The 22713-nt window shown below is 33.8% G+C and overlaps 1 long non-coding RNA gene across 10 annotated transcripts in view; it reads right to left on the bottom strand.

Moving 5' to 3' along the window:
• Positions 1-2151: 2151 nt before the first annotated feature.
• LOC105492288 (uncharacterized) overlaps positions 2152-22713 on the bottom strand; it is a 68694-nt gene continuing 48132 nt past the window's right edge. For 3 of the 10 annotated variants that reach the window (XR_011625106.1, XR_011625113.1, XR_011625109.1), the window contains 3 exons: positions 17999-21755; positions 5886-6019; positions 2154-4754 (listed from right to left, as the gene is read on the bottom strand). This is a non-coding gene — a long non-coding RNA (uncharacterized lncRNA). Of the gene's footprint in view, positions 4755-5885; positions 6020-17998; positions 21756-22713 lie in introns of all 10 variants that reach the window. The other 7 variants (XR_011625108.1, XR_011625114.1, XR_011625111.1 and 4 more) reach the window with 7 other exon arrangements.

The raw sequence follows: 22713 nt of genomic DNA, 5'->3' as shown, positions 1-22713 counted from the left end.
TACCGAGCATGGTTCTTTCAATTTTAATTTGCTGCTTGTTACTGAGGGTGAGCATATTTTCTATGTCAATTGGCCATATTGATCTTTTATGCTTTAAATTTTATTTTCATATACCTTTTTCCCAGTTTCTTTTTGGAAGATTTATCTTTTAAAATTGCTTTTTTTTTTTTGGTTATTATATATTGTGGCTAATAATTATTTTTCAGAAATGTACACTGAAAATATTTTAAAACCATAGCTTAATTTTTAAATGAGTTCATGTATTTTTTGTTTTTTTCCCCATAAGTTATTGGGGTACAGGTGGTATTTGGTTACCTGAGTAGGTTCTTTAGTGGTGATTTGTGAGATTTTGGTGCACCTACCACCTGAGCAGTATACACTGCACCCTATTTGCAGTCTTTTATCCCTTGCCCTGCTCACATCCTTCCCCCTAAGTCCCCAAAGTCCATTGTATCATTCTTATGCCTTTGCATCCTCATAGCTTAGCTCCCACATATCAGTGAGAACATTCAGTGTTTGGTTTTCCATTCCTGAGTTACTTCACTTAGATGAGATTGGAGATTATTATTCTATGTTGCTGCAAATGCTGTTATTTCATTCCTTTTTATGTTTGAGTAGTATTGCATTGTGTGTATACACACACACACACACACACACACACACACCACAGTTTCTTTATCCACTCACTGATTTATGGGCATTTGGGTTGGTTCCACAATTTTGCAATTGTGAATTGTGCTGCTATGAACATGTGTGTGCAAGTATCTTTTTCATGTAATAACTTCATCTCCTCTGGGTAGACACCCAGTAGTGGAATTGCCAGATCAAATGGTAGTTCTACTTGTAGCACTTTAAGGAATGTCCACACTGTTTTCCACAGTGGTTGTACTAGTTTACGTTCCCACCAGCACTGTAGAAGTGTTTCCGGTTCACTGCATCCATGCTAACATCTATCTTTTTATTTTATTTTTTGGATTGTGACCATTCTTGCAGGAATAAGATGGATCACATTGTGGTTTTGATTTGCATTTCCCTGATCATTAGTGATATTGAGCATTTTAAATATGTTTGTTGATAATTTGTATATCTTCTTTGAGAATTGTCTGTTCATGTCCTTAGTCCACTTTTTGATGGCATTGTTTTTTTTCTACATGCCTTGATGATGTTCATCATGTATAGTATCTTCCAGATCTTCTCTGAATTTCTTGTATCTGGATGTCTACCTCTCTAGCAAGATGAGGGAAATTTTCCTGTCTTTTTTGCAGCTGTTCAATGTCTACAGTAAACACTGAGTCTTTGAAAATATTTCCAAGGTAGCTCTCAAAACGGGTCCTCAATAACCTACTCCTAAAGACCCCAAATCTGGAAATAGCTTGTATGTTTCTGATTTGTTGGTTTGGCTTGGCAATATCAACCTCATGCATATTTTAAGTATCTTCCAAGCTGTTGAGTCAAGCTGTTTTATTTTGCTAATTATTTGGTGGACAATAACGCACACCAAAGCTGAAACCAGAGCTTTTCCTGAGCACAAACATTAGGGTGATGACATTTTTCAATGATTTCTTGAGCTGCAAAGGCTCAAGGATATTATTTAAGCAATTTATGTCCAATTTTTTGTGAGCTGCACACATCCATTGTCTTATTGAATAGTCACACTAATAAAAAAAAGCATATACTACTATAGCTCAGTCTTCAACTTTATGAGGATGCTCTTCTTAACATTTTTAGTTTAATTTTTTAATGGCTTATAATTAACAGCCCAAATGTGAAAAGTTAAAACTTGGATGTGAAACAAACCATTTTTTATTTGCTGTACTTTAGGTAACCTCAGCCCTCAAGAGAAAACATTTATTATATCCATCCTCCTCACATATTGTTTATCCTTTATGCAAATTATCTGATCATAAAGCATTCCATGGAGTCATTAGATATGCATGTTTTATGACACTATTAATGCATCTTTGCACATCTAAAATGATACATTGGCAAAAAAACGGATTAACCACTATGTATTTTACAAACTGAAACTAATTGTTTAACTGAGTGGATTAGTTAGAATCTGTTAGACTTCTGGGAACACATGTTGAATTTTTTTCATGCCTTTCTAATTTTATTATAATAAATTTTCTGCAAATGAATGGCTTTCAAACAGAGAGTGTCTTAATTTATAGCCAATTATGAGTATGCCCAGTTTCCCAAGATATATTTTAGAACTAACAAAAAAGACTAACTGGATAAATTATTGCACTCTTTATGATGCACATTTTTGTCAGTCACATTAATATAAAACTAGTTTGGAGACTTGCAAATCATCTAAAATTTTACCTAAAAAGTTTTCTATGACTATAGTCATTATGAAAGTTTGACCTTTGCTACCCCTACCTCTTGTGATTGTAGCTCAGGGAGGAAATAATGAATTTTAGTTCATCTCTTACATTGCTATTATGCGGCTTTTAATGGTGATCACAGATACATCTGTCTTGAATTTTGCAGCAGTGAAATCCATTATGGTTGTCCCCATAAGAATACAATTTTAGCTTTCGCTAAGTTTTCTCAGTAATAGTCCTGCTAAGTTTGAATAGATTCAACTTGAGCATTCTTACATATGAAGAAGTCTTAGTATTTATTAATGTAATCTATTGCCTACTTTCAAGGAAACAGATATATGTTAAGTTTTTTATGCTACTAGTTATCACATACCCTATGTTTGCCAGACTTCCTGGCATATTCAACTTTATGTACTGTCGTTGCTTGTTTTATTTATTGTAGAGATCAAACTGCAGTAACAAATGGCCATGATGCGTAGCATTGCAAATGTTTCTCTTATGTACTAATTCAAAGCCAACTAGGTGGTACGGGGTGAAACAGTTAACTCAGTTCTATGTGATCATTCAGAAACCCGGCAGCTTCTCTCTTCTTGCTCTTCCATTCCCTAGGATCTTGTCTCTTTTTTACAATCTAGCTTATACAAGAAGAAAGAATAAAATGGGAGGCATGCAATTTCTCAAAAGGGAAGATTGGGCTTGGGGATATCGATTGTCAGCCCACTGTCTTCTCTTTTGAGGGATATCAGGTTCATTTTATTACCTCTAGTTACAATACCGATTCTTGAATAAAAATTATATTTGAATGTATTGTCTTCAAGATTGTTTTACATTAAATGTATACTAAGTAATTGAAATATAAAATTGTACGGTGGTTAAACATCCATTTTATGAGTGTATTTAATAAGAAATTTATGGTAAACATAATACAAATTTTTCTGTCAGGAACTTAATGGGGTTAACATTTCCATTCAATTTGACCGATTTAAAGTATTTGTATCCTTTAGCAGGGTTACAGGAACTATTGAATGTTCTTGAACTTAAAACTATGGTATTTAGATTTCTGCCACCATATCCTTGCAGCATTCCTCATAAATATGAGTCAAATATAATTACTGTTACCTCACAAATGCATTTGTTAATTTGTAGCATTTAGGCTCTTATTATTAAAAAGTGGCATTAAAATAAACATTGAACCAAATATTAAGTCATTATTCACAATAATGGCTAGGTTCAAAAGATTTTTTTTTAAATTATAAAATATAATTCTCTATTAAAAAGTGCTCAGAAAACCTTTTTTTAATTGAGTAATTTCTCAGCATGGCAACTAATACGTATATATTTACATATAATGGTATATAATGATCTATATAATGTGCCATGATTTAAACACATTGAATGGGTAAATATGAAAGCAGTAATGGTATTTTGCTCAAGATAATTCTGCCTAGTGTCTAAGGCCTTCCAACTTGAATATTTTTCCATCTTTAATATTTTTTGACTGCACATAAATTTTAAACTATGACTTACCCTCAATCCTGTGCATTGGGATCACACATAGCTTTTAATATTTAAGAATATTTTCATGCTACAGCTCTTTTAATAAGGCTACTTGTTTTTAGACAAACATCCAGACTTTAGAAAATAATTTGTAATTTATAATTATATTCAAATATATTTGTATTTTATTTGTTAAAAGCTTTATTATTTTCTCAATAATTAAGCAAGCTATAATAGAAATTGATTTCTGTTAGGAATTAGAAAATTTGACATCCAATTCCAGCTCAGTAAACTCTTTTCATGACCTTGAAGAAAATATTAAAACTCTTTGAGTTGTAATTTCCTTATCTTGGTATGAAGGGGTTAGATTAGATCATTACTAACAAGCTCTTATTTCCATTAATATAATTATATATGATTATTACTTTTAAAGATCCTCTTATAAAGCATCTTGTTAAATTTAGAAGATACAAAGATGATTTAGATACAGCCTTGCTCCCTGAGGAGCTTATTGTCTTCATGTAGCGAGCACTAACATCCAAGTAGAATTATTAATATATGAAATAAGAGCCACAGGAAAAATGTATGCTTTCAGTTTTTTGAAAAGTCTTTAAAGAATAACAGTACTATTAACTTCCTATAAAAATGATATGTTAGGCTGGGCATGGTGGCTCACGCCTCTAATCCCAGCACTTTGGGAGGCCGAGTTGGGCGGATCATCTGAGATTGGCAGTCGAGACCACCCTGACCAACATGGAGAAACCCCATCTCTACTAAAAATGCAAAATTAACTGTGTGTAGTGGCGCAGGCCTATAATCCCAGCTACTCAGGAGGCTGAGGCAGGAGAATTGCTTGAACCTGGGAATCGGAGGTTGCAGTGATCCAAGATTGTGCCATTTCTCTCCAGTCTGGGTAAAAAGAGCAAAACTCTGTCTCAAAAAAAAAAAAAAAAGTTATTGTAATTTGCATCAATTTACAGATTATATTATTCTAACTCCAACCAATGTCACGACCTCTCTATGTCTCCAAATATTGCCCATTCTTCTCTTTTCTCATGCATCCAGTTGCCTCTTTTTCAGGTCCCTGCTTCCCAAGAAATTGTTCTTGCATCCTAACACTTCCAAATGCACACAAGACAAAATGTTTTTTTCCTAGAAAAATAAAGTCCAGGCTCCTTAAATTTGCACTTGTAAATTGCCATATGTTTCCCTATACCTTTCCAACATTAAGTCTCATTATTTTTCTATACAAATTTTTACCGTAAATTGATGAATCTATTATTCAGCTACACAAATGTAAATTGTTCCCTTAAAATTTGATTGCCTAACAATTTTCATTAAAAAAAAAAAACTTAAGTTCAGGGGTACATGTGGAGGTTTGTTATATAGGCAAGCTTGTTTCACAGCTGTTTGTCGTGCAGATTATTTCGTCACGCAGGTATGAACCCTGGTACCCATTACGTTATTTTTCCTGATCCTCTCCCTCCTCCCACCCTTCACCCTCCACCCTCTGATAGGCACAAGTGTGTGTTGTTCCCTTCTATGTGTCCATGTGTTCTCACCATTTAGCTCCCACTTATAAGTGAGAACCTGCGGTTTTTGATTTCTTTTATCTTTTGAAATGACGGTGGCATAAAATAACACAGGTAAGTACGCACCACCAACTCATCAAACAAGAGCAACATCACGCTTCTTTTTTTTTTTTTTTTTTTTTTGACAGAATTTTGCTTTGTCGCCCAGGCTGGAGTGCAGTGGCAGGATCTCAGCTCACTGCAACCTCCACCCCACCGGGTTCAAGCCATTCTCGTGCCTCAGCCTCTCAAGTAGCTGGGACCACAGGCACGTGCCATCATGCTGGGCTCATTTTTGTATTTTGGTAGAGATGGGGTTTTGCCATGTTGGCCAGGCTGGTCTCCAACTCCTGTCCTCAAGTGATCTGCCTGCGTTGGCCTCCAGGATTACAGGCATGAACCACTGTGCCCGGCTGCCTGTCTTATTCGTGAAACATAATCTAGACACATACATGGACAGGGGTTGAAAATTGAAGCATACAGTTAATACCGGATATTGAGAAGCATAAAAGTGTACAGCACAAAGGTGTTTTCTTGCCATGTCAGTCAGCCAAATAAGGTCATTGTGTTTGCTGCCTCTTGATCCTCATGGAGACATCAATTCAGATCCAAACTGGCTCTTCCCTGGGATGAATAAATTTTTGACACCTAAATATACTTAGTATTCCAAGATCAGAGAAAAACATCTTCCATTGAATCCACTGATTCACTGCAAGGACAAGTGACTAGAACTCTGGCTGTAAGACTGATACCCCTTAACTAGAGGTCATGGAAGGGAATGGCTTGATTACACCTGTCTTACTTCAAATAAGTAAATGCAAACTTGCCAACGTAGAACCTACCAAATATTACAAAGCATGAGAGCTAGGAAGCATAAATACAAAACACTTTTGAAAAAGACTGCTTTTGAAAATAGACTTTAGAAATCACTGAATTTTGAGATGTAAAACATTAGGAAAGTTGTCTTAATACAAAAATAGCCAAAAAATACAACTTTAGATGAAAATGCAGATTTTTAGGCTGAGAGAAAAACACAAAACATGAAATAGGGTCATATCACAAGCAAACAATAATAAAGTAGAGTTTTATGTTGTATTTGAATAATTAAAAAATAGAAATAATGAAGAAGATGGTATATAAGGATCACAGAACATAGAAAATCAGAAGATAACTTTTGGGGAAGTTTGAGAACACATATAAGGGAAGAAATCATTGCAAATACAGATCTAATTATAACTTTCTTAGATCACATTTTACATAAAGATAGTCAGTATGAAAGTGCCCAAACCATGATTCTAATCAAAATAAGTAAAACTGAGCCCATCTTAAACATATTCTGGGGATTTTTCCATATCATATTTCAAAAACGTATTTAAAATTACTTGTGAACAACATTTTTATGAAAACAAGTCAAAATGCTCGGATATATACATTTTTTTTTGTCACAACACCAACATGTAAGAACTATGGCATGGTGGTCAAAAAATTGAGACAAAAATCTGTGGTATGAAAGCAAGCTCTGTAGAGCATGTGTAGAAGCAAACAAAACTTTCTTCTCTGCTTTAAAGAAGTCCATATAACATACCATTCACATACCCTACCCCTCAAAAAAATATTGAAGTCTACCGGCTGGGCAAATGAAAGTAGAAAGTCGAGAATGAGGAAGTAGCCTTATAAGGGAGTCAAAACAAATATTGAAGCTAGTTAAACATCTTGCTTGATCTAAATAGTAATAACTGTGAATTGATGGTACCCAACTGACTGAAAATATTTTACACAATTCTCAAATTATTTTGTAAGAATAGTAATAGTAAAGATAAGAATATGTGACCAGAATCTCTCAAGTCACATAAATAATTGTTTTAAATGGTGGAAAATTTAAATATAAAACTCTGATAATTCTATCCCCTTATCAGGGGGTACACAACCAATACTTTTTTTGTCCTTGACATTGATAAATTCTAGCACCTAATAAACTTGTATATTTTATTACATCAGCATCTGAATATATCATTTATTAAACTCTTCAATAACTCTTTAGAGGAGCCATCTGCTTTCTCCCTATCAGGAGCCAGGGAAAAAGCAGGTGGCTCCTCTAAGGAGTTATTGAAGAGTTTAATGAAAGGATATTCATAATGACTTGGGCAGAATTAATTGAACCATCAAAAGATGGTGTGGCACCAAGGATGAGTAGCAGCAGGAAACTGTTATCACCCCTAAGCCGGAAGGGGCCAGGAACAGAATTGGTTGGCCAATATCCTTGAGTCCTGTAGAAGAGGGTAGCTGACAGCAGATACGAAGGAACTTCACCAAGAAGTTCCCCAGTTTCTCTCCTGCCTCCCATTGGCCAAACTAAAGTGGAACCAGGAGCAAGATGGTCCAGGGGATGCAATCTCAAAGTGCAGCCACTTGAGGCAGAGTTCAGGGTAAAGTAGGGTAGACAGGAGATCCATGGGGACATTGACACAAATAGAATACAACACAATGAGGACTTTAAAAGTCAGTTGAAAGTCTAATAATCCTCAGTATCAGTATAAAGATATTCAAAATATTTAAAAGATGCAAAAGGGAGTGGGCATTTTTTTCTAAATACATTTTATAGTGTGTATTTGAGGTTTATAACATGGGATACAAATAGATAGTAAAATGGCTACTACAGTGAACAAATGAACATATCCATAATTTCACCAAGTTTGGTGTGTATGACAAGAGCAGCTAAAATCTACATATTTCCTACTTTGTATTCTTTGAACTATATTTCCACATTTCCTGTCTCCCACCACTGTTTTATTCTCTGTGTATATTTGTCCTTTTAAAAAAAGATTCCATATGTAAGTGAAATCATGCAATAGTTTTCTATGTTTGACACATTTCACTTAGCACAATGTTCTTCACATCTACCCATATTGTGGCAAGTGGCAGAATGTCCTTTTCTATGGCTGAATGAGAGGCTATTTCTGTTTAGGGGAACGAGTTTGGTTTGCTCTCAGTATTAAGATAAAATGATGCAAAATTGGTTTTTTGAGATACATTGTTTTTGCTGGTCATCCTAACATGTGCCGTTTAGTCAATACGCATCACAAGTGACTCATGAAAGAGACGGGAACAAAGATCTGTACTACAAAATGTTCTATAACTGATATTGAGTTCATAAAAAAACTTAGAATTTAATTATTCTATTAACATTTTGTGCCTAGACAAGGGATTTTGGACTCCCATTTGGAAACCAACTGGTGAAATCATAATGCAAACAGGTTTGGGATGTTGACGTGGTTTGGGTCTATGTCCCTGCCCAAATTGCACGTCAAATTGTAATCCCCAATGTTGGAGGTAGGGCCTGGTTGCAAGTGATCGGATCATGGGGATGATTTCCCTTAGGTGCCGTTCTTGTGGTAGTGAGTTATCACGAGATCTGTTTGACTAAAAGTGTATAACCCCTTCACCCCCTCCTTTTCGTCCTGCTCCAGCCATGTAAGACCTGCTGGCTTCCCCTAAATTTTCCGCCATGATCGAAAGTTTCCTGAGGACTCCCCAGTCTTGTTTCTTATATAGCCTGTGAAACCATGAGCCAATTAAACTTCTTTTCTTTATAAATTCTTTATAAATTTTTAAATACCCAGTCTCAGGCATTTATAGCAGTGCAAGAACAGACAAATATAGATAACTAGGCTTTGATTTACACTATCGTCTGCTCTGGGGCAACTTTGAGCTAGTGATTAGGAGAGGGCATTTACACTTTTAGGTAAGAACGTACTAGGGATGTTGCATGGGTATATTAGTAAACTGGAATAAAAGAAGGTGATAGTAAAGGATATAAACTCTATCACATTAGAAACAAAGAGGCAGCAGAATTTCCAGGTCATCTTGTCATGCTTAAAAACAAAGCAATATAACAGCTGGATAAATATGTATAATAACCAAGACTCCAAATTTTTATGTTTGTAAGAATTAATAGAAATGGTAGAGAAAAAAGCAAGATTCCTCTACCTTCCCAAAAAGAGAAAGGACATAAATTCAATTTGCAGGAGAAACACTACCAAATAATAAACTTAGAAAATTATTCAAATGTGGTAGTAATAGAAAATGAAAACCAAAACGGATGAGATTTTTCTCTAATATTTGAAGTCATTAAAAATAGATTTTTCCCTTCAATATTTCTAAAGGTGACAAGAGCTGCAAATACCTCAGTGCTAATGGAGTTATAAGTTTATCATTGCTCGAAAGCAATTTCTCAACAAATGCTTATGAAATTTAACTTCATTTGGTAAGTAATTTTAAATGGTAATTACTGTTTTAGCATACAGCCCTAAGAACAGTAATTACACCAAAGATTTGTGTGCTGAAATGTTCTCCTCTATAAGAGTTAAAAACTAAATACAATTCAGATTCCTAAAAATAGGGTAGATATAAATGATCTTTATATGAGGAAATATGCTGCATCCTTTAAAATGTTGGTTTTGTAAATTTCAGTATAATAGGAAATCATTTGTGATAGTGTTTATATAAATGTAAGACATAAACTTGTATAAACAATATATAATTATATATCCAAACTTGTATAAACAATATATAATTATATATCCGGAGACATACATATAAATGTACACATACACATATATATCTTCATATATGTATTTCGTACATCTTTTTATAATAAAGACTGGAAAGTATATAAAAATATTAATTCTATATTATGTATTTGTTTGGATGGAATAAAATATTGCAAGTACTCTTCTATCATTCTGCAAAATTCAGCCAATATGGCTAGCTAGATTTTTTTCTTCAATATTTTTTGAAAACACATGACTTAAATTCTGTGGTATGTTGAGCAGAATAAGGTGATCTCATATGTTTATTAGAACAGATGCAGTGTGCTCATCCACTTGGTTGCTATAGAAGTTTCCAAATCTGCTATTGTCAAGAATTTGCATGTGTCAGTTTTGTGACACTAAAAAAATAACCGTTAGATATTGTGAATTTAAATTTTTAGGAAGTGTACTGGTATTAATTAAAGACTGTATTTTTTCTTAGACTAAAAACATACATTTCTGAAGATGCAGGCTGCATGACTGAAAACATAACTCAGAAATGTGACATTTGGTTTTAAAAAAAGGAGAGAGAAAAAAAATCTGTGGAATTCAATCAAGTTTGCATATGCTGCTGTCTAGAAAGTGTGGATGCTCAATTGCCAAATATAGATTACGAGATATAAATGGGATTTTTTTCCTTCTGAAAACAATATACTTCTATACATGGTACTTAAGGGAAAAAGATATACAGATCTTCTGCAATTGTTAAGAGTAGGGATTGAATTTTTTTTTTTGGGGAAATATATTTTGATTTACTAAGTTGACTGACTTTCTAAAATATCCAGGAGTTAGGTTAATCTAGTATATTATCAAGTGTATTCCATTGGTTGCTATTAGATGCTCTGTTTAAAAAACAGAGTGGGCATTGTTATTTGTAAGTTTGGGAAATACAGGTCAAACAAATTTTTTTTTTTTATTGTGTAACTGTGAGACTTCTCAGTGTTTTAAATAAGTAATTGCTAATGTTTTTGAGTGCTTGCTGTGAGTTAGGACACTGTTAAGTTTTGCACATGCTCTTTACAACAGTCTTATGAGGTTGGTGTTATTATTATCTTATTTTGTGGTAAAGATACTTAGAAAGGTTAAAACTATTTGCCTGCATTTACATAGACATTAACTTCTGAAGGAGGTAGGTGGTCCAAAGCAGACCAAAATCGAAGTCTGAACTCTGAACCACTTGGAAAATATGTCACCTCTTCTTATCAGCTGATACTCACTGATAGTCTCCAATAATACAAGATAGTAAACTGGGTTTCCCAAATTTCCTGGATTATATACCTCAGGGGTCCCCAACCCCCAAGTCATGGACTGGTATTGGTCTGTGGCCTGTTAGGAACCAGGCTACACTGTAGGAGGTGGGGGGCAGGTGAGCGAGCAAAGCTTCATCTGTATTCACGGCTGCTCCGTGTCACTTGCATGACCACCTGAGCTCCGCCTTCTGTTAGATCAGAGTTGGCGTTAGAGTCTCATAGGAGCACAAACCCTATTGTGAACTGTGCATGTGAGGGATCTAGGTTGTGGGTTCCTTATGAGAATCTAATGCCTGATGATCTGTCACTGTCTCCCATCGCCCCCAGACAAGATCATTTAGTTGCAGGAAAATAAGCTCAGGGCTTCCACTGATTCTAGATGACTGAGAGTTGTTATAATTATTTTATTATAAATTACAGTGTAATAGAAATAGAAACAAAGTGTACAACAAAGGCAATGCGCTTGAATCATCCTGAAACCATCCTCCCACTACTAGCCTTTGTAAAAATTGTCTCCCACATAACCAGTCCTTGTTCCCCAAAAGTTTCAGGACTGTTGATCTTCCTTATGTTTTCTTCCAAAGAATCTGAGTCTTTGTGTTTCACAACCCATTCATTTTGTTAGTAGTCCAAGTTTTATTATCTTACCTGCAACATCTAGCTACAAGATTAAACATACTTTCTTTGTTTTTTATAGTTTCTCTTCCAAAATCAGAGAAGGAAGGGGCATGAACGAAGGAAAATCTGAAGATAGGCCATGGGATCATTAGATATAGAAAGAAATATATATTGTATTGATAGCAAATTAATGATGAGTTTGGTTGGCTTTTTAAATCAAGGTGATTCCTTATTACTGGTATTCCTTATTACTGGTATTAAAATATCATTTAAAATATTCTAATAGTTCATTGCTGGGCTAAGCATTTGGGCCCCGAAGCAATTCACAGAAGAAAATAATTTTAAAAAGTTAAACAGAAATAAAGCCTGAAGAGAACTCTGCTGCTTTTTATTTTCCTGAAAATAATAAAATAACAAGAGGTCCACAGAGTGCTTTCAGTAAACCCCAGCATGGGATACAAAGAAAATGAAGAAAATCTTTCTTGACCCTTTTAAAGTTCCTACTGCTTCCTTGATCAAGGAGTTAGTATAACTCATTGGGAACAGTGGCCTGGTATAATTTAATACCAATTTTCAATAAATGAAATTTTTTTCACCTGGACCTGAGAACAGCAAAGTAGATCCAGTTCAACATACATGACCACATAAAAAACATACTAAATTATTTATGTTGTTTTTAGTAGTGGTGTAGCAGAGAATATCTACTTTCAATGCAAACTTCTCCTATATTGAATTATGTATGGTGAATAGCTTAACAAATGTCTATTCAATCTTCAGGAAATTTTTTCCTTTGGTCTAAATTTTATAAGGAGCTAGATTAGGTCTACACTGCAGGCCTAACTCTTGCTTTATAATAAGCATTTGACTTTCATCTAATGGTATTTGTTTGTGTAAGGAGCTGTCATACTAAAACATCCACATTCATGATATATCGGACTTTAATTACAGGGATCATTTTTGGTAGGGTTTTAGGGGCCACCGAAGTGGTCACATGTCAGTATTTTCTCATGTTCTGGCACATATCTGTGATACCTTGGAGACAGGCCAGCCCTAGATAACTAGGTAACTATTAGACAAGTCTTAAAAAGGGAAAGGGAACATTCTTGGGGAAGTAATTCACATGAACATAAGAAAAACTCCTCAAGTTCAGTGAGAATTCCATAGAGAAAAGGGGAACAAAACAAGGGAGATAAAAATTCAGTTTTGGGTCATATTAGGCAAACTTTATAGATGCAAAGACGGTAGCCTGAGATTTTATTTTCTTTAGTATCATGATGTAGGTATGATGATATTATTCATCAAGCTGAGCCTAACCACCTGGAATTTAGAACAGTGTTATTGTATGTGTCCATGCCAGGCAGGGAGTTTGGTTACCTTGGAATCGTTTTGGTTACCCTTTAAAAATGCAAACTGTCTTCCCCCATCCCAAGAAATTTTGATTCAACAGGTTTGGGGACAGTTCAAGAAGCTGAATAATAATAATTTTTAAAAATCTCTAGAAAGTCCTGGTACACAGGACCCATTGTGGAACCACCAAGTCAGATCACATAGAACATAAATAAATAAGACACAGTGAAAGATGACAGGCTGAATCACTGAATTAGTAGGTTGATGGATAAGCTTAAGTCTTGAAGTAAAAGTGGGTCAAAGGGGCAGGGTAATATTTCCCCCTGATACTAATCAGTACCTCATTTCACTTTGGTAGAATTTTCGCTAATTTTTACAACAAAAATAAGGATTATATTTCTCAGTCTTCCTGGCATTTAGGTGTGGCCATGTGACTGAATTATGGCTAGCGGAATGTCAGAGAAAATGTCATATCACTTTCTAGCAAACATTTTGTCCCACTCCATCATTCTTCCCTCTCCTCTGGGTGGTTGGACTATGAAGCTGCCAAATTTGAACACCAAGACAGAGGGATAACCTTGGGGATGGTGGCACGGTGACCTGAAAGGAGCCAGGATCCCCAGAGATTTTGTAGACGAGAGCTTTCACACCAGCACTGGCTTAGAAATCCTGGGTATTTAAAGGAATAAAATCCACACTTTGATCTTGACTTTCAAACCATTCCTGAGATCTAAGACTCCTAATTTAAAAATTATCTAACATTATGCATATGAGCCAATGTCAAGGTTACATTGAAGGAAAGGGTAGCCTGGGATGCCAAGAGCAGGTACAGAATGAGCCAGAAACAGTTCCTTGTGTTGGTTCTATGTAGTTTTGAACATTAAAAAGCAATGCTAGTAATACACATGAAGTTCAGGAAATGTGTTGTTTAAAGACAGGACTGAAAGAGTAACATTTCTAAAGGTTTTGCAAAAATAGCAATAACATTACACCTTGCATTACTATGGCCTAAGACAACCTTGATTGACCCTAATCAATAAGACTAATGAATGTGTGTGTGTATTTAAATTAAAAAAATTAAAGAGTAGCCATATAATGAAAAGTAGAATCTTTATTTTTTACTTGTTTTTAGAGAGGCATATAGCAATAAATGTTATATGTATAACAAGGATTGTGCATTTAGAAGACATGAATAGCTTTACTCAAAATACACGAGAAATGAATGTTAATTTTGCTTGGATATTTTTGATATTATTCTAAAACCTTTATAAAAGAGTCAGTGTAGAAATGAATGCTGACTGAAGGTCAGTGTGTTTTATTAAAATTAAATCCCCGTAAGAATCTAGGATGACGTTTTGCTACTTTGAATTTCAGAGAAAGCATTTCAGGTTTTGGAAATAGATTCTGGCAGTTTATTCCAGTAGCTTAGAATTTAGTTTTCTTTAATCAGCTCGTGTTGGCAATCTGGATAATATTGCTTATCTTTAGTAGTGTTTTTGGTGCATTGACACTTTCTCATGGGCACATTTTTAGAATTAAGGAAAAGACCTTTTCTTTTCACAATACATGTTCATTTTAACAAAAAAATGCAGAGGATCACATAGAAGAACATGAAATATACCATAACATATTTTCCTGAGACACCCTCTTTAAAAATCACTCTCTATTATTTGTTTAACTTCCGTCTATTTTGTTGCTTTTGTTTTTTAAATGCCTATGTTAAATTGCAGGACTGATAAGCCTCATTATAAAAAGGTCAAAATATATTAAATTTTATGTTGTAAAATATGAGATTTTTCTCTATGCCCCACCTCTAATAATACTTCTTTCTCTTCAGGTAAATAGAGTTCACAATGTAGAGTGCATTTTGGCACACTCAGCTAGACAGAGCTTGAGCACACACAGGCCCACAGTGATACTTGCATAACATGCTCAGACATGTTTTTTAAAACATAGAGATAAGTTTCTCTCTGTACATACATGCACACACACAAATAAGTATTTCTGTGGTACAATGTTTTTCATTTAATAACATACAAAATTTCAAATAAGCTACACCCAGGTAAAATTAGTTTGATTAATTAATTCCCAATTAATACTGGTCAGTTTCAGCAACAGAAATCTTCTGAATTCTAAGTGTAGGGTTCTTTTGGAGAATGTGTATATCTTTGAAGTGCAAATGTAAGAGAGATACAGAAAATCTAATGCTGTACTGGAAGGTCCTAAACAGTGTGTAGGGTAAGAAAAAGATATTACAAGGATCCTGATTGTAAAATAAGAGCTAAAATAATCTATTCATAGGTGATATCATCATCTATGTAGAAAATTCTGTGAAATGTATAAACATGCTACTAGAACTAAAAAGTGAGTTTAGCAAGATCATAGAACACAAGATTGACATATAAAAAATCTATATAATAGCAACAAATAATCAGAAATTGAAAATTAAAATACCATTTATAATAGCATCAATAATATTATATACATAGTGGCACATCTAACAAAAGATGTGTCAGACCTGTATACTCAAAACCATAAAACACTACCTACAGAAATAAAAGAAAATGCAAATAAATTGTTAGCTATATCATGTTCCTGGATCAAAAAACTCAATACTGTTAAGATAACAGTTCTCCCCAAAATAATCTATAAATTCAACACAATTCCAATCAAAATTCTCAATTTTTTGGTAGGAATTGGTGAACTGATCTTAAAATTTATATGACAATGAGTAAATACTATTGGAAAAGAGGAGCAAATTTGGAAGGCTTTTACACGATCTAATTTTAAGATTTAAAAAAAATCTATGGTAATCAGCAGTGTAATATTAAAAGGCTAATCAATGTACAAGAATGGAGGATCCAGAAGTGACTTATACACATATGATCAATGAATTTTTGGCAAAGACAGAAGCAATTAAGTGGAGAAAGAATGGTCTTTTCAACAAATGGTGCTGGATCATACCCATACCTTGTCTTTTATGCCAAAATTAACTCAAAATGGATCAAAGACTTTAATGTAAATCTTCACACTACAAAAGTTACAGAAGAAAACATGGGAGCATATCCTAATGGCCTAGTTTTGTGAATGAAGATGTACTGGAAAACAGTTGTGACTCTGTTTACGTATTGCCTTTTGCAATGAAATGGTAGAGCTCAATAACAGAGATTGTGTGATCCACAGAGCCTTTAGTTTTACTAAAAACTAAAATATTTACTAACAGGACATTTTGTGAAGTTTGCAGACCCCCGCTTAGATTATAAGGAATAGAAAACCCAATGAAAGCTGGCTTCTTCTCTCATATAAATAGACATCCAAGAGGAAAATGGCTTTGGGATTGTCTTAATGCTGCAATGCTGAGTTCTGTGGGCCAACTTTATCTTCAAACAATAAGATGGCTTCAAGATTTCAAGGCTTCACAGCGCAGATGGTAATATCCAGAGGGAGGATAAAGAAGCTGTTCCTTCCTGTGGTTTTGTCTTTGGTTTGTGGAACCCTTCCTCAGCTAACCTCATGCTCCCTGATCCAGTGACAGTCTTCTTCCCGAATTACTCTCCTTTTAATGAACTCTTTGGCATAAGGCTTACACCTGTGTTCCTGAATCAGCCACAAACAGGGAATGGAATTAACCCTCGGATTACTCAGGGCCATCTTGTGGGTGGGGATTGTTAGGAAGCAAGATTAAGTGATTTAGTGATACCCTATGTGTTTTCTCCTGTGAGCCCAGACAGCACTGTTTGTTTAGGATTTACATAATTAAATTTCTTGATCTTTTCCCTTCTCTTTTCTCTCCCCTCCCATCCTCTCCTTTTTCATTGTCTTTTCATTTTTTTGAGATTCCATCGCTAAAAATGCTTGTAATGTTTCATCTTTATAAATATTCTTAGCTATTAATTGGAGATAAACACCTTCATAATAAAAATAAAACATATTTCTACCTAGGGTATTACAAAAATCATTATTAGAATGTACTTTCAAATTTCAAATGCCTTTTATTATATATTTAAATACTATTTAAAATTTTTAAATCTAGAGGTGTAATGAGTTATATAGATAGATGTTCTAATATCACTCATTTTTTTCATTTCTGGAATATGCCCTTTGTGATTTTGGACTATATCTTTCAACATATTCAGGTTATATTTTATCTAGCAGTTTTTCATCTCTATTTTTAAGGTTTAAATCTATATTTGGGAGTTTCATTGGGTTTTGACATTCATCATATAAACTCTGATATCAAAGCTTCATAAAATGGTTTTGAAACATTTTTTTCTTATTCTATATTGAAATGCTATCAACAGAAGTGGAATATTCTGTTCCAAAATGGTTTGATATGACTGACTCTTAAAACCATCACTCCAGGAACATTTTAAAATTACCTTGATTTATTGGCAAGATAACATTTGTTTTTCTGCTCAATCAACTTTTTGTAATTTTTCTAGTAGAATATTCTAAAATTCTTATTTTGTAGAGCTTGATTTTTCTCATGTTAAGTATATGTTAGTATATGAACTCGATAACACATATGTAAATTATTGTATAAAAACTGTAAAACGACATAAAATAGTTTTTTTTCTTTTAGAGACTAGACAAATTACATACATTTTACAAATACCCAACCCAAAACTGTACACATGCACACAATGAGCAAAATTAAAATTAGGTCTTAAAAGTTTCATAGTCAACATGAGAACCAAATGTTTTCTTCTGATAAAGGAAAATAATACCAATGTCAATTGCACAATAGAGGGACTAGTATGGAGATCAGATTTCATCTCTATATGCCGTTTTATAAATACCTGTTTTGGCTTGTATGATATTGTAGTCATATGAAGCTTCCTCCTCATTTTAGTCACCTTGATATAGAAATATATATAAACATTTAAATATCAAATCACCTCTTAGGCATGCGTGATCACATTCTAATACTATAGATAAGACCCACTGGCCATTGCTTTGCTTCCTGAAGAATTTTCTAGACTGGTAATTAGCTGCCTAATAGATGATTCCAGGAAAGAACAAAGCCAGTCTAATTATTCAAGAAGTTACCTTTGTACCAGAACTGTTGTAGGTGGACTGTAACTTTTTGTAGAAAGTTTAGGACTTCACTACCAGACATTCCTATTCAAAGATATTTGAAATCAGTTTTTCCCTAAATATCTTTTGATTGCAAAGCTATTTACTATTTAGAATTTACTATTTACTATTTAGAATCCTGAAATGTTGATATTTAAAATAAAAAGATAATTTAAATTTAGCAATACCTTCAAGAATAACATACGACCACATTGATTTTTTCTTGCAGACAAGCAGGTGCATTTTGTTAGTTCTTAAAATTAAGATTGCAGAGTTTTTCCCTGGAAACCAATATCTCTGCTATAAATGTGTATGACAATATTATAGTCATAAAATATAATTAAAATTGTGAAGTTTTTCTGGAATGGTGGCTTTTCCTCTGGATATTTAGTATTACTTGAAATAGCATAATCCCCTTTTAAACTATTAAAGTTTAGTTTAAACTCATTTAGCTGAATGAGATATTAGACTATTAAGTATCATTAAGAAAATAAATTAACACTAGCCAGAGACAAATGTTTATAGTTTCTGAGTAATACATAACTTTTAGTAAAAGTGAAAAAATTAATTTTCAAAGCACATTAGACTTCCAAAATTACAGTGACCATTTCAAAATTCAGTGTTATGGATAAGAACACTTGTTTATGTTGGCCCAGGCAGTTCAGAGTCTCACCTTCCTATGTCTTTAATGCCTGAAGTTCCTTCGTACTTATTGTATAATGCTTATATTTATTTAACTATTTATTTTCTTAGTTAATTATTTTTTCCTGTCTTGGGGAAAACTTGGGAGTGACATATTGTGTTCATTTATGATTGCTTTCAAGTATGTGGCTTCAAAAATCTCTGTCTTCCTTTCCAAAAAGAAATGTATTTCACAGAATTCCTGGGAGTCTTCTCTTATCAAAATCAATGGTCAGATTTCAATATTTCAGCTAAATTGTGGGCAGGTACTTGTTCATTTGATTGGCTTCAAATGAAGTAATTATTGGATCTCATTATGGCCAATTACTTTTGTCCTTGGAGAGGTTTTAAAGGGGTCACAATTGAAGCAGACTCCAAGCTGCAGGTAAAGTCCTTCTTGTCTAGCCATACCATGCATATATCAAAAAGTAGTGGCTCTAGATATGCTTGGGCATATCACATACATGAGCACACACACAAGTAATTTCACTGCCTAAATCTCCTGTGGTGCTACTTGAACACTGTTCAGTGGATCTTTATATAAGCAATCATTAACTAGTAAAGTGATACTTTGGTTTTTAAACATGTTCTTATCCTGTAATGTCTGCCTCATTTCTTATGGCAATAAAGTCATGACTGGCTAGGAAAATGAAATAATTTCTGATTTAGACAATTATGCACAGTTGACCTTTGAACAATGTGAGGGTTAGGGTTGCTGACTCCCTGCACGGTTGAACATTTATAACTTTTGACTCCTTAAAAACTTAACTGCTAATATCCTATTGTTGACTGTAAGCCTTATTGGTAACATCAATAGTTGATTAACACATATTTTGTATGTTATATTATTATATGCTATATTCATATAATAAATATGCTAGAGAAAAGAAACTGTGATTAAGAGAAACATAAGGAAAAGAGAATATATTTACTACTTATTAAGTGGAAGTAGATCATCATAAAGGTCTTCCTCCTGGTTGTCTTCACACTGAGTAGGCTGAGGAGGAAGAGGAAGAGGATGTGTTGATTTTACTGTCTCAGTAGTGACAGAGATGGGAGAAAATCTGCATATAAGCGGAACCCTGCAGTTCAAACCCATGTTGTTCGGTAGTCAACAGTATATGTTCTTCATATATGGTTGTGCAGGTTGTTCACTGCATAAGTGCACTAGGGCAAGGTGGCAAGTGGGAGCTGAAATGAAACCTGGACTCTGCTCTTCAAGCCGTTTGACCTTATTAAAGCTATGTCCTCCGCAGGCAGGGCCACTTTTTTTCTAATTGCCCAGAGGTACAATTGGTTTACTGTAGCAATTGGGTTTGTGAAATTCATATAGTCACAGAAAAATGTGATACTAAAATGTCCTGAGGCTATGTCACTACCATATGTTAAAAATATGCTGAGATTTACCCCTGAAGAACAACCTTAAATTTTTACAATCATACATGTATTACTCTGTTTTTCATCTACACATGTTTTAAAATTTTAAGTAAAATATTCCATCTCTGTGCTTTAAGCTCCATTGCTTAGTTTGATTTCCATAAAAATGTCATAAGTATAAATATTAATAACTAATTGTAAATCAAATAAATGAAAATGATGAACAGTGTGAAATACCCATGAGCCACTCATAAGAAATTATTAGGTTGTAAAATGAAACTGCCATCTTTGTAGTTCATAGTAGTCAAATATTATTGATTTCTTATGGTTCAATCTAATAAATGCTTTGTTAATGAAGCTCTTCCCTCAACATAGTTCCCTGATCTGGCATCCCATCCTACATCTCATGTTCCGTATTCAATTAAAGGTGTAGTTCTAAACACACTTACTTTAAGGACCCCTTATCGGTTGGTATATTACTCTGTTTTTCTGTTTTTCATTTATTACTGCATTTATTTTTCCCTTATTCAATATTTGTTTGTTGAATACCTGCTCTTTAGCAGTCAAACACATACAAATGGTTTATAGGTTCATTGTTCTTAAGAAATGTTGGGGTTTCTTTTCTTAGAATGTCATCGTTGGCCCTAACACTTCTGTTCTAGCCTATGGAATTTTGAATGTAGGGGCTTGGTGCATGTGTGGAAAATACTTAGTTTGGAATATTAAAGTGAAGAGCTGTAAGAAAGAGGAGGTGTCTTAGGGCTGATATAACAAAGTACCCTAGACCGAGTGGCTTCAGTAACACATCAAAATCAAGTGGGGAGGCTTAAAATTAAATCTTCAAACATCTGACTTTTCTGGCTTTAGGCTCTAGCACCGGTATTTTTTATAAAGCTCCCAGGTTGTGCTAATGTACAGTGCAGGTGTACACAAGCTTCTTTGGAGCAAAGTCAACATAGGCTGGAGATCATCAGCTTTCACTCAGTAAAGATGGTAAATATTGAGGTCAGCTAGGAGGGCTTCCTTTTATCAGATGAAAATGGTTGATGAGACTCTGTTGTTGAAACAGTGGTAAAGGTTACTGTGCTGTGATTGGAACAAGGTTATTATGAAGAAAACCTGAGAAAGGTCCAAACATAAGAGAAGGCATATAGCAAAAGGTAAAATCAAATAAATTTAAACAATTATGGATATGCATCCTTAGAGGGATAGAAAGGAATCTGTTTGACTATCACTTATTTTTAATTTGAAAATTTATTTATAAGTTTTAAGAATAGTTATGTTGTTATGGAGCAAGTGATTTAATTATTAGTTTAGTGATTTAATACTTAGCCTGTTATCAGGATTTGTTGTTGCAGTTGCATTTGCTAGTTTTGGGCTTGTTGGTAGGTCATTCACCTCTTTGGATCTCATCTTCTTAATCTGTAATATGGGAGAACACTACTTGAGCTGTTTCTATCACAATAAAGAAACACTCTCTTTAAACTAAAAGACGTGTGCAAAAAAGAAGTAGATACTTGTTGACAATGCTAACTTTTTTTTTTTTTTTTTTTTTTGCAAGTAGGTGTGTAGAGAATGCTATTGTTTTCCAAAGTTCCTGGGATTTTTGAGATGCATATGGCATCCTATATTCCTGTTCTATTAATAGATGTGCCCTCTTAGTGACTGTTTGACCTAATCATATTTGTAACTTTTAAAATATTTCCCTTTCCCCTTCTAGTTTTGAAAATAGGCTCAACATCTATTGAAATTCATTAGCTATGCAAAAGAGACTTCATGTTATTATGACAAAATAATTTATTAGGAGTCACAAGATTTTGATTAGTGTCTTAATTTTGCTGGGTTCTTGTAGGAGGACTGTGGTGAAATCATCAGCTTCTCTGGTGCTTATTTCTTCAATTTTCAAAGCAATGTGTCTGCATTAAGCAAACGAACACACTTCTTTAATTTCTGTGATTCTATGGCATATTGGTTTACAATTTTATTTGTATAATATAACCACAAATGTTATAAATTTCTTTTGTTCATAAACATTGAATCAAATCATTGAATATATACTTGTTTTCTATATAACAATATATGGTCATTTTCAATATATCACACGTTATGAGTTATATTCAGAAAACTGTATTAGATTTTATTCTTTCTCAAATTGTATGATATAATTGACCAAAGGATAGTATTTTTCATATTTGAAGCACACTGATATAAAATCCATATTCTGTTCTGAGATGCCTGCAAGGTTATGGGATTCTCATAAAATTTTACTTTTCTATATTTAAATAGTGAAGAATAAAATTTCAACAAATAAGTATTTATCTTAATGTAATGAAATGCTGACTAAGCATAATAAAATGTTATTTAATATCATTATAATATT

The sequence above is a fragment of the Macaca nemestrina genome, chromosome 6 (genome assembly GCF_043159975.1).
Source record: "Macaca nemestrina isolate mMacNem1 chromosome 6, mMacNem.hap1, whole genome shotgun sequence".
NCBI lineage: Eukaryota > Metazoa > Chordata > Mammalia > Primates > Cercopithecidae > Macaca > Macaca nemestrina.
This window is presented reverse-complemented; position numbering and strand designations above follow the sequence as displayed.